We start from the raw sequence: 18,518 nt of genomic DNA on the forward strand, positions 1-18,518 counted from the left end.
CGAGTGATCAAGGCACTCCTCGAGTGGAAAATATGGGAGATGAAAACTGGTCAAACAATCATTAATCTGAATCAGGTGAAGCAGAGTCACCTCAGTCACATACCTCACAGACTCCTCAGTCTCGTTACAGCACCACAGAAACTCTAAATGAAGATGCCTATGATGGTAGTAAGTCTCCTCATCGTTACAGGCTACTTCAGGACATATACAATGAAACTGAGCAGCAGGAACTGAACGATGACTTAGCTGACGAGTTGTTGTTAGCTGGGATTGATGAACCAGTACATTTCGCAGAAGCAGTAAAAGAAAGTTGCTGGAGACAGGCCATGGACTGTGAAATTGAAGCTATAGAGAGAAACAGAACCTGGGAATTGACAAACTTGCCACCTGGTCACAAGTCGATTGCTTTGAAGTGGGTTTACAAAGTAAAAAAAGACACCGATGGGAAGATTTTGAAGCATAAAGCAAGACTCATCGCCATGGGATATGTACAGAAATGTGGTATTGATTTCGAACAAGCTTTTGCCCCAGTAACAAGGATGGAAACAGTACGATTACTTCTAGCATTGGCAGCCCAAAATTCTTGGGAAGTTCATCATTTGGACGTTAAATCAGCGTTCTTAAATGGTCAATTATATGAGGAGGTATATGTCCAGCAACCAGAAGGTTATGAGAAGCAAGGGGAAGAGCAAAAGGTCTACAGGTTGTTTAAAGCACTGTACGGGCTTCGACAAGCTCCTCGAGCTTGGTACAATCAACTGTCTGGAAAAACTTGGGTTTATCAAATGCCCGTTGGAACATGTTGTGTATACTAAAAAGGAGGATGATGAAACTTTGATTATAGGTGTATATGTAGACGACTTGATCATCACGGGCACGAATGTAACCAATATTGTTCAGTTCAAGGCACAGATGAGTAAAGAATTCGAGATGTCAGATCTTGGACAACTGAGTTATTATCTTGGCATTGAAGTAAAACAAGGAGCAGGGCATATCGAGTTAAAACAGACGGCGTACGCTAGAAAAGTGTTGGAGAAGGCTGGCTTAACAGAGTGCAACTCAGCCAAGTACCCGATGGAACCAAAGATTCAACTACACAAGGATGAGAAAGGTGAAGCTGTAAATTCTACGGATTTTAAGAGTATGGTGGGTGGTTTGAGGTACTTGGTGCATACGCGCCCTGACATTGCGTATGCAGTAGGCTTGGTGAGTAGATTCATGGAGAGACCTACTGTGTTGCACCTGAACGCTGTAAAAAGAATTATGAGGTACGTGAAAGGGACGTTAAACTATGGACTGGTGTATGCTCGAGGTCGTGGTGACTATATGCTTTCTGGCTTCTCTGATAGTGATCTTGCAGGCGACATTGTGGACAGGAAATCAACAGGAGGTATGGCCTTTTATCTTGATGAATCATTGACCACATGGGTATCTCAAAAACAACGATGTGTGGCGTTGTCATCATGTGAAGCTGAGTTTATGGCAGCCACGGCTGCGGCCTGTCAAGGGATTTGGTTACACAGTTTGTTAAGTCAGATTATGAACATCAAAGCTGGACCAGTTGTGCTTTACATTGATAATAGGTCTGCTATAGACCTTGCTAAAAATCCAGTGTTCCACGGACGTAGTAAACACATAGATGTGCGCTACCACTTCATCCGAGAATGTGTAGAGAAAGGTTCCATAGTTATCAGACATGTGAACATAGAGGCACAGCGAGCAGATATTCTTACAAAGCCCATGTCAATTGTTAAGTTTGAAAGGATGCGCCAGCTGCTGGGAGTGAAGGACCTTAATTAATTTTAGATTAAGGGGGAGTTTGTTGGAATATTAATTTAATCTAAATATGATTAATTCTGTTTTAATAATAAATCAGCTGTGTATACGTGGTTGTATGCAGTTAGAATAGGTCTTAGTAGTTGAGTCTATCTAGGAGAGTAATGGAGATAAATCAGGTATTTAGTTCCTGGTTTATAGTTGTTAGTTTCTCTTGTTTTAAACATTCAGCATGTATTCATTTTAGTTAGCTCTTCAATTATTATCCATTCAGAAATATTAGTCAAGCACGTTTTCTTATTGTGAGTCTATATTACTATATCTACAGTTATAGATTCTGGCCTGATTTAAGCATCAAGGATGTCGTCCAATGCATTCTCTATGGCAAGAAGATGCATTCAGGGGTTAGGAGATTAAAGCAACATCTTGCTAGTGGTTTTGCTGATATAACAATGTGTTCAAAAACGACGCCAATAATCATAAAGGAAATGAAAGAATATATACAGAAGTATACTGAGAAGAGTGCAAAGAAGAATTATGCGCTTCAACTAGATGAGGAAGAATGTGATGATGAACTTCAGCCTACTGAGAATCAATCCACCGGTGCTTCTAACACTTTACCAAGTCCTGGAACTTCATCAAAAAGGAAGGCAGCCTTTCAATTTATTATACCACAGTCAAAACTTTCAAAAACAATTGCTTCCATGATCCGAAAGACACCTGAAGAAGTTATTGAAGAAAGACATAGTAACATTCCAAGTCAAACGACCCTTGAAAATTGTACAAAATCTGATAAAGAAAAAGAAAGGGTAAAAATGCATATTGCCAATTTCTTTTATGAAAATGGTATACCATTTAATGTTGCGCGCTCTAGAAGTTACGAAATAATGGTCGAGTCTATTGGACAATTTGGACAAGGTCTCAAGCCACCTTACTTGAGAAAGCAAAAAAAGAGACATATAAGTTAAATGAAAAACATAAGAAAGCTTGGAAACAATATGGCAGCTCACTAATGTCCGACGGATGGACTGATAAAAGGGGTCAACACCTGATTAATTTCCTTGTTAATTGTCCAGAGGGGACCTTCTTCTTGAGTTCAGTTGATGTTTCAGGTAATATTCAGGATGCAAAAATGTTGGCTGATTTATTTCAGTAGCAAATCAATTTGATTGGAAAAGAAAATTTAGTTCAGGTATATTATTTGAGTTCAGTTGATAGTTCATTGTAATACTATAGGCCCTTTAAACTTTTAGTGGTATGTTATAGTTATTATTTATACTAATTGTACTTGTATAAAACTTGTATCGATTGTAGGTTATCACAGACAATGGTGCCAACTTTAAGGCTGCTGGAGGTTTATTGTGTCATCAGATTCCTACACTTTATTGGACTCCTTGTGCCTCACATTGCATAGACTTAATGATGGAGGATATTTGCAAACTAAAGGAGTTTGATGCTACTATTACACATGGTAAAAGTTTAACCACATTTGTGTATAGGCATGATCGACTCCTAGCTCCCATGAGGGAGAAGACACAAGGGCGGGACATTGTAAGAGCAGGAGCTACAAAGTTTGCAACGGCTGTTCTTCCTTTACAAAGCCTATACAAAAACCAAGACGCCTTAAGAAAACTGTTTGGTAGTACAGATTGGTTCAATTCCAAACTGGCTAAAACTATGGCGGGAAAGAAAGTGCATTATGTTGTCCTTTCAACAAAGTTCTGGAGTTATGTCGAAGATTGCATTCTAGCATCGATACCAATTTTGCAAGTATTGAGGGTTGTTGACGGGGATGAAAAGCCGTCTATCGCAGAGCTTTGTGCTCCAATGGACTTCGCTAAAGATAAGATGAAAATTGGACTTAAACACAAAAAAGGCTTTTAAATAAAGTCATAGGAATTATAGAAAGGCGTTGGGAATCTCAAATGCAAGTACATTTATATGGGGCAGCCTTGTTTCTCAATCCGGGAAAGTTCTTTGACATCAAAGAAAATAATTATGCATACTCGAGTCAATTACGGATGAAATTTAATGATGTTCTTGAAAAAATGGTAGTTGATACAAGCTTGGTGGAAATCATCAGTAACCAAGCTGATCAATATGAACACTCAAGAAATGCTTTTGGAAAGCAACTTTCTATCCGCCAAAGAAAATCTAAGAGTCCACGTAAGTATATTAATTAGCAATTACTAAATTTTTAACTATTCTTGTACTGTTATATACTTTAGTATTCACACATCTCTTAATTTTTTTGATTTTTTTATCGTAGTTGATTGGTGGGGAGCTTTTGGTGGCCTTACCGTTGAACTTGCAATATTCGCAAAGCAAATCGTCGGCCTTTGTTGTTCTTCATCCGGTTGCGAACGCAATTGGAGTACTTTTCAACTTGTAAGTGACTTAGTGTTTTTCAGAAGTAGGAAACTAAGTAACTGCCTAACTGGAGTGCTAAATAATAATTATACATATTTATTTATTTTTTAGATCCACACCAAAAAAAAGAAATAGATTGGAGCATCAACGTTTAAACGATTTAGTGTATATTCAATACAACCGAAGAATTGCAACAAGGTTCCAGCGAAGGTGTGAAGAGGGAACAAATTTTAATCCATTGGTGTTAAAAGAATTTCAGTGGGATAACGAGTGGGTGAATGGGGAAGTAATTAATCCCATTGATAATGATTTATGGGAGGCTATAGATGAAGCTTTGGATGCATCAACAAATCTTGAAGGTCGCCCTAGTAAAAGGAGGGCGAATGTGAATGCCTCTTCTTCTCAAATGGATGCATCACCCGATATTGAGATGTTAGAGGATCATGAACCCATCATATTAAGTGATGATGAGGATGTTGAGGATGATTACGGATATTTTGAGCCAAACAATAATAGTGACAGAAATAACGAATACCGCGCCCGAGATAATATCTTGAATCTCTATGATGATATCTAAGAGCTAAATGTTTTGTGTTTGTTTATCTTCCACTGGTTCACACTTCACAGCCCAAATCTGCAGAATGTTTTGTTTGTTTTTTGTTCTGTTCTTTTAATTATAACTTTGCAGTTATTTGTTCAGAATATCCTATATAATTTTCTCTTTTCCTACCCTGTTTTTCTGCTGTTTTTCTCCACTAGAACTGCATCTTTTTTACATTCTGCTATGTTTCTGCATTGGAACTGCACTCTTTTTATATTCTGCTTTTTTAGGCAATCTGCGGTTTAATATTGACCATTCTGCATTCCTTTTTTTGCTCTTGTAAGTTGGATCAAATAATCGAATTTTAATAGTCTGTAGAATTCTGTATTTTAGGTTAACAATAACCATATAATCCACTAGTCAACTAAATTACATAATATATATATCTAAAATTTAATATAATATGTAATATTTAAATTTATATGTTTATAATAATATATTATTTTTTAGCTGACTAGTCGCCTAGTCGACTAGACGGGGGTCCATCGACTCGCCTCGACTTACCGTCGTGACAACCATGGTGTTGGCCTTCAATGATACAATTTTATTAAGTAAGGCCTCAAATATCACGTATTAAAAAATGGTCCTTATTGACTTGCTATAAAGCAAATTAAAGATGTGTTTTTTATAAATATAACTAGAAAAACATGTTTATTTAGCTTGTACAGAAAATCTATCTTTATACTATCCAGGACATACATCTCGAACAGTCGTTTTTATTACAATATGAGTTTATGTTGTGTTATAAATTACTATATACGACCTATCATTTTTAGAGTGCCATATAAATGGCCACTATTTTGGCCTTTATATTTATTTCGTGCAATCTAGATCATGTGTTTTACGAAATGATGTATATTGAAAAATCTTATATTAAATACAAAATAAAAGATTTTGGAAGCCTGACATATCAATCACCTTGTGAAATTTTATTGTATAAACCCCTAAATGCGCGTATAATGTACAAAATTATCATAGATATATAAACATTCAAGTTTCACTAATATTGGACTAGCCAACTTATTTTGCATACTAACTACTCCCTCTGTCCCAATTTATCTGTCCAGTTTTGTTGATTTGCAGATTTCTGATGATGACCTAATTCAAGATGTTCGTAGAGAATGCATATTATTGGACTTAGTTGTTGTAAGTGATAGGGTTTGGTATAATTCTATTTGACTGGGTAAATAAGTTTATCTCCAAAACAAACTCTATCTTGATAAACCTATTTGACCTATTCTAATCTTATCATTTCTAAGGTTTATCTTTTACAACCAACTAACGGGTTGTTTTACAAAGACTTATTCAAATATTTTCAAATAAATAGATTATCCAATCTTATCTCTTCTTTGTTTTGAAAATCAAACCCGTTAGATTTGTGTGTATAAATACACATCTTGTTTTTTAGATTCAATAAGAGTGTTTATTCCACGTTCTATATTTATTCTCTGCAAAACTCTTCTTATTTCATTCTCTTGAATATTCTATTAAAGAAGAAGACACATCTCATGTTTTCAGATTACACCTAATGGTTCCATGTTCTATCTTTATAATCCGAAACACCATTCTTGTTTTATATCTCTTGAATATCCAGTCAAACAAGAAGCCTAGTTTGAGTTGTAATATTTCATCGTTATCTATTGTGTGTATTCATATCAACTTTGTGCCGGGTTGTGGCAAGCTTGATTTCAAAGTATAGCAAGGTAGCTAGAAGGCTAAGGAATAACAGTGGGCTAGGTAGCAAGGTAGCTTGGGAAAGGGTTTCCTTCAAGTGCTATATTTGTAATCAAGGAAAAGACTGTAAGTTCTTTTATTGAAATTGATATAATACATTCTCTATGCTTGTTGGCATGGGGACTTGGATGTAGGCCATAGACTAGGTGTAGGGGCCGAACCAAGTGAAAACTTCTGGTGTTTTTACTTTTCAGTTTTCAGCATTCTGCATTTTAATTACTGTTATTTACATTCTGCAGTTAATTGAGACTGTCCCATTCATTATTTCATTTATAAAGGGACTATCCCATTTGCATAAGAGACTGTCCCATTTGCCTTGACAGTTAGAATATAATATTATCTATTGAGCCATCGAATTTTAATGATTGTTCGACTTGTTAGAATGTGACTGACTCTTTTCAGAATGAGACTGTCTCATTTGGGAATGAGACGATAGATCCGCAGTGTCTTCATCAATTTTAGATATATTCCTTGAGGATTCATTGAATGTAATATTGATGGATTCTTCTACTTTGTTCTTGACAGAATTATAAACACGATATTTGAATTTTGCATGTAACTTAAGGTGCATTGACCGCATAGTTCCGTTGATTATTTTTCAAATTTTTTTCGGTGAATAAATATTAAAATCTTAAATTTTTATTCACAAAAAAAAAATTTGAAAAATAATCAACGAAATTATGCGGTCAATGCACCTTAAACTACGTGCAAAAGTCAATCTGGACAGATAAATTGGGACTGAGAGAGTATTAATTTATTTTATGTGAATATACGACCATTTAGTTATATATATATATTAAATTTTAGTCTTTTTTTTAAACAAAATTTTAGTCTTTTGTATATTAATACATGTCAAAAACTATTCGACTATTCGACTTATATTAGTTATACTTGACATGTTACATAATTTCATTAACAAATAAAAAATAAATAAATAAAAATATGTATTGTAAAAAATTCTAAAAAATGATCTGTTCCCTGGCACCACACTAGTTCTTCTATTTCTAACTCTCAACAGTGTTGTGGGTAATGCTTAACACCATAAGAATAGTTTTGTCAGAGTAACGGCATCTCCAAGACTAATAGCTAAAATGGTTAGCTAAATGATCATTATCTAAAAATTTGTTGAATCTGTAAAAGATTTTACTCCAGTGGTACTAGGTATAATGGTTAGCTATTTTCAATAAAATTATTTTTTTACTATGTATATATATATATATATATGAAAATTTTATATGTTAAAATAATTTTAGTATATATTTAGTTAAATACAAGTGAAAATATAAATAATATATTTAATGAAAATATATTAAATATAATAGCAATTTAATATTATTTCAATTGAAATATAATAACATATTTAAATATAATCAAACATAATTAATAAACATTACTTATATATATATATATTATAATATATATAATTATATTATATTATATTATTTCTATTTGTATTCATAAAAATATGCATTGTATATTAAAATAAATATAATAAAGTTTAAAATATTAAATATAAAATAAGAATTTTAATATATTTTGATTTATATATATATATATTAAGTGTAATATAAATATATGTATATATTAATGTGTAAAGTAGGTTAAGTTTTAAATAAGGTACCAAAGCTGATGTGGATGTTTTAGCTAATGGTTAGAGGATCAACAGATATAGAAGAAGGGATGGAGGATATCTAAATTTTTGCTAACAGGTCTAATGGTTGGAGTGGTATATTTTTTAACAAATATCTAAATCATGTTCCCACCTAGACTTTTTATCTAACAGGTGAACATGGTTTGAGATGTTCTAATACAGCTAATATTCTTCAAGGAAAAATATATCCAAATTAAAATCCTTTAAATTTCCCAGACTAGACAGTAGATGTTAACAACCGAAAATTAAAAGAAAATATACATATTTGAGTGAAGATTGAAGAAGAATCCAAAGAGGTGAGTAATCATGATCTTCTAGTAAATATTACTCCAACTCTCCTGTTTAGGTTGACATAAACGAGTCGGACATAACACATAAACATAATACTTATTTTGTCACAATTTCAGACTTTTCGAATCCAGACACTTGGACGTCTGGCATGTCTGACGACACTCCATGCCCGAGTAACAAAGCTTGCTAGTTGAGCATCAGTTTTTAAATTTAACAATTGTAGGCGAATTTGGTGATGCACCAAACTGTCCAGAAATCACCAATGCTTTCAGTTCCTAGCTATTTCAGTTATTTAAGTTTGACTGTTTTGAGTCTGACATACTAAACACAACATGACAAAGACTATTTTTAACCAGTTTCCCGATCGACTATTTCATTCTTGTATTCCCTTAGTTGTATAAAAACAAATTTCAAATATACCTAATCATGTTTCAATGTAAGATGTTGTATCTGCCATATCTGCCTACAAGACACATAATGCATCAATTTCTGAACAGATTCTATGTACTAGATATACTACTAAATTCTTTATATCGTTGTGGTAATTTCACGTACTTCAATTTTTTTAACAGAGAAGGCATCCATTTAAAATACGCCGGAACTCATAAAGTCCCTAAAAAGTATATTTCTAAAAAAATATTTAGAATAAGGAAAATCTGAAAACTAAATCCAATTAAAAATTAAATCTCAGCGTAAAATAAATAAAGATAACAGGCAACATGTGTATTAGTTCTTGCAGAAATAGTTGATTTTTCAAGAAGCCAAATCACTTAATTAACAAGCTGAAGAAGTGATCCGTCGACTTTTGGCCTAGAAATTTATAAACTTACGCCACTGTCCTCGAGATAATGGTTTAACACTACTGGAAATATGGGATCAGACAACGGTTCTGAACCGATGTTAAAAAAAACTGAACCGATGTCTTCGCGTGTGATGTTAAATGTCATCAGCCTTTGACATCGGTTCATAGCCGATGTCTATTACAGTGCTATACATCGGTTTTTAAGAAAATTCTGATGTCTTTGCAACAAATTTCTACTTATATTACAGTATTTCTAGGTGAATATGAGTATATTATGGGGTAATTATCCATTAAAACATGAAACCTACAAGCTCTAAAAAATATTTTTTTTAAATCTTTCGAACAAACCGATGTGAAAGTCTAGATCAGACATCGGTTATGTTGTCTGACCGATGTGAAATGGTCCATCAGACATCGGGTACTTTTATCAACCGATGTAAAATACTGAGTTAGACATCGGTTTCATTCATTTTGTGATGTTAAATCCTTTTGTTTAACATCAGTGTTTTTTTCTAACCGATGTTTAATCTTTAATATTGTAAAATTTAAGACATCAGCTATTGAAAATTCGATGTTATTTGGTTTAAAATACATTGATTTTTTACAGAACCGATGTCAAATGACTATATTTGACATTGGTTTTTGTAGTTCTTTTTCTTTTAATATTGTTTCACCTGATGTCTTTTGTTCATTTTACATCGATTTTAAATTACCATTCTGATGTTAATGTACTGTAAATTGCATATGCCATCCTGGTACTATTAATAGCCCAGGGAACCAATTACATTTTCAACCAGAAAAATACCAACAATATGCAATACATCCAACCAAATTTGTAAAAACATAAAGGTCTACATTGATACCAAATTTACTAACATTCAATCCAACAAGAGCTCAATTCGGACATTACTTTCCAAGTCTAAAATAAACATCCCAACTAAAAACAATAAAACCCAAATTCTAAGTTATTACATCCAACATTCTAAACATATTTGACTAGTTAATATGTACCACCAGATAGTATCCGGAGGTAGTATCTGGAGGTAGACAGCATCTGGAGGAAGATTCCTATAATACCAGATCCAACAGTAAAGTAAGAAGTGATACAGTAGGAAATTCCACTGGGAATGCACTTACATTGGCATCAGCTGAAAGAACTTGGAGGCTCCCTAATAGGGACGGATGAAGTTTGTTTATATGAAGAAGATCCACTCGGACATAAAATAGTTGACTATGAAGGCTTTGATTCCCCTCGAGATGCCACTGCCGTAGTGAGGGTGGGAGTAGAGGAATCCTATCTATTGCCTTGCCTCTCTGTGCACTGATGGATAAATGCAAATATATATAAGTAATGAAACCAAAAAAGATAATCTAAAATTATTACTAATTAGAATAAGTCAAGTAATACTTCAATATATTAAGCTCTAGTGTTGCTTTATATTGGAAGGTATTTCCATTAAGGCTGCAAGAGGCGAACTCTGCCTCTTTCCTGGATCGGTTCAGATTCTTTGACATAATTCCTGTAAAATTGACAAACTATAGAAATAGAAATCAATCAGTAACGGAAACATAAATGCAAGCACTTAAAAAGTAGCTAGGAGAGTCCCTGTTACTTGCCTAAAGTTGTCAAAGGCTCGAGCAGGTATATTGTCATCAAATTCTCGCATCATGTCCCAGGATCCATCCCCAACACCAACTAATATGATCGATAAGGGGTATTCAGTGTAAAAGTAAATGTAAGAACATTTGTAGGTGTTTGGTATCAAAATCATCATCAAGAAAAAGTTAGACTGCCAAAATCACCTGGCTTTCACAATTGCCTCTACAGTTTTTCTATCCTGATGGCTTAGCAGACCACGTTCAGTATCGATACTTTTTGTCACCTATCATCAAAGGTACATTGTTAAATATACATTAAAACCATTGTCATATATGTATTCAGAAAGCAATCATAGACATGTTTGTTTCAATAAATTACAATTCTCGGACTATAATTTTATAATACCCTGCCTTCGGCGATTATATTTACGAAACATGATGCTGGTCACGACTTTGTTCAAACAATAGTAATTTCCATTTCAATAACGGAAGCAAAAGAAGTTGGACATGTTCACATAAACCGACACCATGTTATAAGATACTAGCGCCAACCAAAAAGAAAATGACTATTAATTTAGTCAAGTCCAAACCTGTAAGTCTGAGTTGTGGGACTAGCTCTCTATATCGTGTCAACACTTCCTCGAATCCATCATAATATTCTCATCTGGATAGAAACTGAACACTTCTTGGTCATGCGTTGAAGCTGTAAATGAAAAAATCAGTTAAAGTCCTTGGTTCAGTCAACTTATTTCAACCAACCATTGGTTGAACGCTGCATTGACGACAAACATCATCATAAGTCATACTTTTAGCACTAACAGTGAAATAAGAAATAAAGAAATACCATCTCCGAATCCAAAACAAGGAATTAAATTATCTTCACCAAAAGCTGATAATAAATATAGACTTATATAATAAGGTGTACAGAAAAAAAAGTGCAATGATAACAGTGTGAAAATAACCTTCCGGAGAGGAGACAAAGTTCGTGTAGTACATTAGGACTGTCCGTGGAAGATTATCCCATCCCCATATACAGTATTCAACAAAGGATCGGCTGAGTATCACCCAAGCTGAACCTGGATCAGGAATAGACCAACGGACATGTGCATTAAAAAACAGTTGACAAGGTACTAAAACATATAAACAATCAAGGCTTTGCAGACAGAAGAGCATCAAAATCGTACTACAATAAATTGGAACAGCATGATACTGATCAGAAAGGAAACCTTTCTAGCAGTCAAATTTAATAAGAGACAGAAGAATTATACAGGAGATATTGATGACTGCAATATAGCGGAGTTTGTACCAATTAATCACATCAAAACTAAGAAGGACAATGTTATCTATTGCAAAGATTTAGATGTAATTGGTCAAAGTGACTAAAGACACAAACGCTTTTATAGCTTTTATAGAGGCTACGGACATGTGAAGAAATATGGCCTACTTAACCAACAGAAAGACAAATTATTAGTTTCCTGCATAGAGTCTTAAACTTCACCATCCTAACAGAGACAAAACAAATATTCCAAACCACCAACGAACCAGTAAACTTGTCCCTAATACTTCACATCAGTCTTAAAAGTAATTACAGTATTCACAGATAATTTGTGAATTATGTGTTAACTTACCGGTAAATAACTTAAAAGTAGTAGGGAGGGATCTGCGCTGGGAAGTCCAAGTAAGGTCAGATTTCTTAGACATATAAACACCGGGATCAACAATTATTGGCTTTGGGATTCAAGTCCCATTCAAGTCTTTGGGATTGTCAAGAAATTTGATGTCAATAGACAATGGTTTGAATGAAAAAGACTTGTTTGTACAGGTTCTTACAATGGATTTTTGCCCAAACCGTTATCTTATATTTTGTCAAAAGGTTGATGTCATGACACAATGGTTTCCTAAAAAAGGCTTGTTTGTACACTTTCGTACAATGGTTTAATTTTAAAACTGTTGTCTTAAATTTTATAAAATCATTCTTCCAAATTTTAAACCCCTATATCGAATTAAATTAATAAAAAATGAAATATTCAACTGGATCGACATTAAATGGCTCGTTTCACTTTTCTTTACTCATACGGTGTCTATGTAATATTGTAAACTTAACAAGTCCCGAATCTTTCATATGTATAGTTATCGACTATATTTCGAAAGTAATGACGGGATCTACGTACGTATATGATTACGATACAACATATTATAACTAAAAAATATAAGTTATTTATTTCGTATAACCTTAGTATATTTAAACATGTGTTTGATAATGTGTTTTTACATGCCAATCACTTCTCTTGTAGCACATTTTGAAAGCGTACGGTAACGATTCAAGTCCCATTCAAGTCTTTGGGATTGTCAAAAAATTTGATGTCAATAGACAATGGTTTTAACGAAAAAGGCTTGTTTGTACAGGTTCTTACAATGGATTTTCGCCCAAACCGTTGTCTTATATTATGTCAAAAGGTTGATGTCATGACACAATGGTTTCCTAAAAAGAGGCTTGTTTGTACACTTTCGTACAATGGTTTAATTTTAAAACTGTTGTCTTATATTTTAGAAAATCATTCTTCCAAACCTAAATCACCTTCAAAAAAATTTCAAAATTTTTTAAAAATTCAGGCGGGAATTTTAATAAAATAGAGGGGGAAATGAAAATTTTAATTTTTTGTAAATCAACGGCTCAGAATAGTCTATTCATAATCCAATGATAAAGAAAATGTGACTTTTTTTAGTTTTATATAAATAAAATTTATAGTAAAAATAATTCAAAAAGTAACGTAATTAGTTTAAATTGAGACATAAATTCAACGATAATTTGTTGCAAGATTTGCTTTGAAAATGTTCTTTAAGGATTGGTTTGATTTTTTCCTAAGGATTATTGTATATGCTTCAGGTTTTTTTAAAAAAACTCTCAGGTAATCAGACAATGGTTTTACAAGAAAACTGTTGTCACCTATATTCTAATTGAGGTGATTTAGACAACAGGTAATACACTATTGTGTGACACTCATTTACTCAACAGAGGTGATAAACAATTGTCTACATGTTTTGCTTCTAACAATGGTTTTTTCAGCACCATTGTCTAAAATATATGAGCACATGTGTTCTGAGCCATCGTTGTCTAACTTGCACAACAGTCATGACAATTAGTTGTCTAAATTCAAAGTTAGCACAATGGTTTATTTTGACCTAAAAACCACTTGTCTAAGAGAAATCACACAATAAGCTGAACTATAATCATTGTCTCATTGGAGCACACTGGTACCATGTAGACAACACTTTGGAAAAAGTTGAATCACCATTGTGTGAAGGGAAGTCGCACAATACTTTTCAGTCAACGAATCATTCACCGTTGTCTGATGATTTGGGATAACGGTTTTTTGATCAACCATTGTGTAAGTGGTGTTGTCTGATTCAGTTTCTGGTGTAGTGCGGAGCCGATGAAGTTGAGGGGTGATGATATTCAATTAAAAATAGTATTGATGCATACGGTTACAGATTTTCATATCCGAAATCATCAAGATTAAGGTGATTAAATCAAGTGAAGTGTATCGAAATATGGTTTGTAAGAATAAGGATAATGGTTTTGAATGGAGTTTAAATGCTAGGTTATGAAAAAAAAAACAAAAAAAAATCCCATTGGGAAATTCAAATTATGGACTTTGGGACCACACACATGTTTGTGTACCACCGTTACCCAAGACCATCCTAATTTGACATCTCATGATATTCTTGAACTAGTTAAGGAATCAAATCTTAGCCGATCCCACGATTAAGAAAAAAGTGTTAATTGGAGACGGTGAAAAGTATTTTTAGTTACCAGCCAGGAAGAAGAGAAGATTAGAGATGCCAAAAAGCTAGCAATGGACCAAGAACATGGATCTTGGGAAGGATCATTAAGACTTCCCTTTTTTTATGGAAGTGTTGCAATGTTTTAATGTGGGAACCATGGTTGATTGGCTTTTGAAGGAGGATAAGATGGAAGATCGTGGAAGCTTAGAGGTATTCAATTTAAATGTTTTTTTCATATTTTGTAATATTTTGTAGTTAATGATTATTTTTGTCTATATTGAAAGAGATGTGGAAGTGACATTTCAAGAGACTATTCGGGTTGTTTTCAGACCATGTATTTATAGATTTGAGCTTTATGGTGCATATCCCGGTTTACTATGGAGTATTGTGGTAGTGAATGGCTTCAGGCATATTTTTATATTGGCATTTGCTTTTGTAAAGTCCGAGAACATGTCTTAGTTGAGGGTTTGTTCATGGATAGATTGAGGAGTTTTGTGGCAATTAAGAGATATGTGATTTTTCTTATCTCTTATAGACAAGATGGGATTATGGAAACTATGCAAAGACCGGATGGTGCGATCCCCTTGACCATCATAGTTCTGCTTTAGACACTAGGCTAAAAATTTTGGTAGTGGCACATAGCAGAAAAGGATTAAAATAGGTTAGTTGAGTTTGGTTCTCAGGTGCAAGAGAAGAAATTTGATTTTATATAGGAACATTTGTTGATTGAGGAGCCTAGGATGGAGGTATGGTTTGGGATAATCCTTTAGGTAAATGGTCTTTAGCACGTGATGGAGGGAAACTTTTTTGCACGATGACCAATAATCATGCGGAAAGTTAGAACAACACAATCATTGAATCTAGAAAGATCCCGATTAGTTCCTTAGTTAGAGCACTATTATTGAAGACGGTTGAGTATTTCGAGAAAGGAGGTTAGAAATTGTAACCGAATTATCTAAAGGTCGAGTTTTTACCTACTCAATGCAAGCAAAGATGTTGAGTCGGTTAATTGTGCGTGCTAGGGTCATAGTGTAAAATTCTATAATTGAAATTCTTTATTATTTGAAGTAGTCACTAGGAAGCTGATCAAAAGGGGGTCATAGAATACCATTAGGATTCACGAGTACTTTGTGTTCTTGTGGGAAATGGCAAAGTTATCGTAATCCTTGTTCTCATATGATTTCCTGTTGTGCGTATTTGAAGTGAGTCATGAACCGTTGATTGATGAAATCTATAGATTAGAGAATGTATCGATGGTTTACATTGATGTTTTCGAACCCATTCCAAGTAAAGGGGATTTAAGTTGACCGATGGGATTAACTTTTTAACAAGAATCATGATAAGATGTTGAGAAAAATAAGGGAGAAGGAAGTCCACAATGGTACCAGAATGCGATGGATTTTCAAGCACTTAAGGGGAAAAATGAGTATTTAATTGATGTAATTTTGCATTCATAGACATTAATTAGTGAAACTTGTTTAGTATTAATGTTGGCTAAAAATGTATTGCATTTGGAGATTTTTATTAATCACTTTTATGTATCATGTGTTTTGTTATGTTATTTTAACTGTATGCTTTAATTTCACTAATTAGAAAAATTTTGTAGTGTTTTTGTGTATTTTAGCAAAAATTAAGAAAAACGTATAGTAGCTGGAAAAAGAACAGGAGCTTCTGAGATTTCAAGGAACAAAACAGAACTTGCTACAGCATTTAGACCCAAAACGTGGCTTTATGCCGTGTTTTATCTTTTTTTTAACAAAATTTAAGTTGAAGCGTTTTTCATCATCCGATTAACATGGCCTTGCCTTCGAGTTAGCAAGGCCATAAACAACAACAATTTGGATCATTCATCATTTGTGATGGTTCTTCAAGATGTATTTCATCTTATGCCTATTTTTAGGGCAATATCTTTCATAACCATAATTGGGTTGACTCCTACTCTCGAGCCTCGTACTGAGCAGCCTCCTACCGAGGAGCCTTCCAGTGAGCTGCGTCTTATCGATCAGCATTTCACTGAGAAGCCTCCTCCTCCCCATCGTTCTCACCGGGCCTATTGAGCTCTAGCTAGGGAGTTTTCTATTCCATCATTTAGTCTGCATGTTACTGTAGGGTTTCAGGGTATAAAAATACAGCTGAAACAATAAATAAAATTGTAACCAACCACAGGATCCATGCAAAAAAATGAGATTTAATTCATGGATGAGATGTTTACCTTAAAGAGCTTTGCGAATATGGTTGTCAAAAGGAGATCATAGCTTTAACCGAACACCATGTATCCCACCTTAACGATCTACGCCGTAGAGGTATCCACACGAAAGTTGGTAAAGAGGAGGCATGTACTAGCAACCAAGAACGGACCTATTTTCTTCCTTCTCTCACTCACCTTTAGCTTCTAGGGTTTTATGTTTTTTCCTAATAAAAACATAATCGTATTTTTAGCTTTAAGGATGTTATATAGAGAGTCCAAAAACAGTTCTAACCATAATCCATGTAAGAGTTTATTAAAAATCTGAAATTTAATAGTTTGTATGATTTTAATTTATGATATCGATGGAAAAATTTCAATGATATGAAATTTGGTATTATTCCGGTTGATGATGATGATGTTTGGAATTATTTTTTTGAATGGACGTCTTTTTTTGTTGAAATATATTCACAAAAAATTTCAACGTATCCATTGATTGAAATAAGTTCGAGAGTTGTGAAAACTAATTTGAGAGTTTTCGAGAGGAGTAGTAGTAGGGGTTCTGATTGTCAAACTACTAGTAGTATGTATATTAGTTGTGATAGGGTTTGTAGTAGAGGTTTGGATGCTTATGATGTTGTTGAGTCGGCTTCGATTACACGGGAAGGGATATCGGAGCCGATGCAGCTGAGGGATGGGATGATATTCGATTAAATAAAGTGTTGATGCATACGGTTAAAGATTTATATCCGAAATCATCAAGAGATTAAGGTGATTAGATCAGGTGAGGTTGTATTGAAATATAGTTTGTAAGAATAAGGATAGTTGTTGGGAATGGAGTTTAAATGATTGGTTGTGAAAATCACTTGGGAAATTCCAAGTATGGAAAACTTCAAGGCCACACACATGTTTGTGTGCCACCGTTACCCAAGACCCTCCTAATCTGATATCTCATGATATTCTTGAACTAGTTAAGGATCAAATTGTAGTCGATCACACAGTTAAGGAAAAAGTATTAACGAAGACGGTGAAAAAGTATTTTTGATTACCAGTCGGGAAGAGAGAAGATTAGAGATGCCAAAAAGGTAGCAATGGACAAGAACATGGATCTTGGGAAGGATCATATGAAGACCTCCCTTTTTTGATGGAAGTGTTGCAATGTTTTAATGTTGGAACCAAGGTTGATTGGCTTTTCAAGGAGGATAAGATGGAAGTTCGTGGAAGCTTAGAGGTATTCTATTTAGATGAGACTCAGCTTCACGGTCCATATTCGATCTACTATTGAGTGTTGTGGCAGTGAATGGCTTCAATCATTTTTTTCCATTGGCATTTGCTATTGTTGAATCCATGACGTCTCTAGTTGGGGGTAGTTCATGATTAGATTGAGGAGGTTGTGGCAATTAGGAGATATGGGATTTGTGTCATCTCTGATAGACATTATGGGATTATGGCAGCTACGTAATAGACTGGATGGTGTGAGCCCCTTGACCATCATAGATTCTTCTTTAGACACTTGGCTACAAATTTTTCTAGTGCTACAAATTTGACCATCATAGACAGGATTGAAAAATAGGTTAGTTGAGTTGTCTTCTTAGGTGCAAGAGAAGAAATTTGATTTTATATGGGAATAGTTATGGATTGAGGAGCCTAGGACAGAGGAATGGTTTGAGGATAATCATTTAAGTAATCCTTGTTCTCATGTGATTGCCTGTTGCGCGTATTT

General features: G+C 34.1%; 1 pseudogene; it reads right to left on the bottom strand.

Moving 5' to 3' along the window:
- Positions 1-8,847: 8,847 nt before the first annotated feature.
- On the bottom strand, positions 8,848-12,525 carry LOC141710757 (E3 ubiquitin-protein ligase RGLG1-like; annotated as a pseudogene).
- Positions 12,526-18,518: the final 5,993 nt, after the last annotated feature.

Source organism: Apium graveolens, chromosome 1, assembly GCF_009905375.1.
Source record: "Apium graveolens cultivar Ventura chromosome 1, ASM990537v1, whole genome shotgun sequence".
In the NCBI taxonomy this organism is placed as follows: Eukaryota; Viridiplantae; Streptophyta; class Magnoliopsida; order Apiales; family Apiaceae; genus Apium; species Apium graveolens.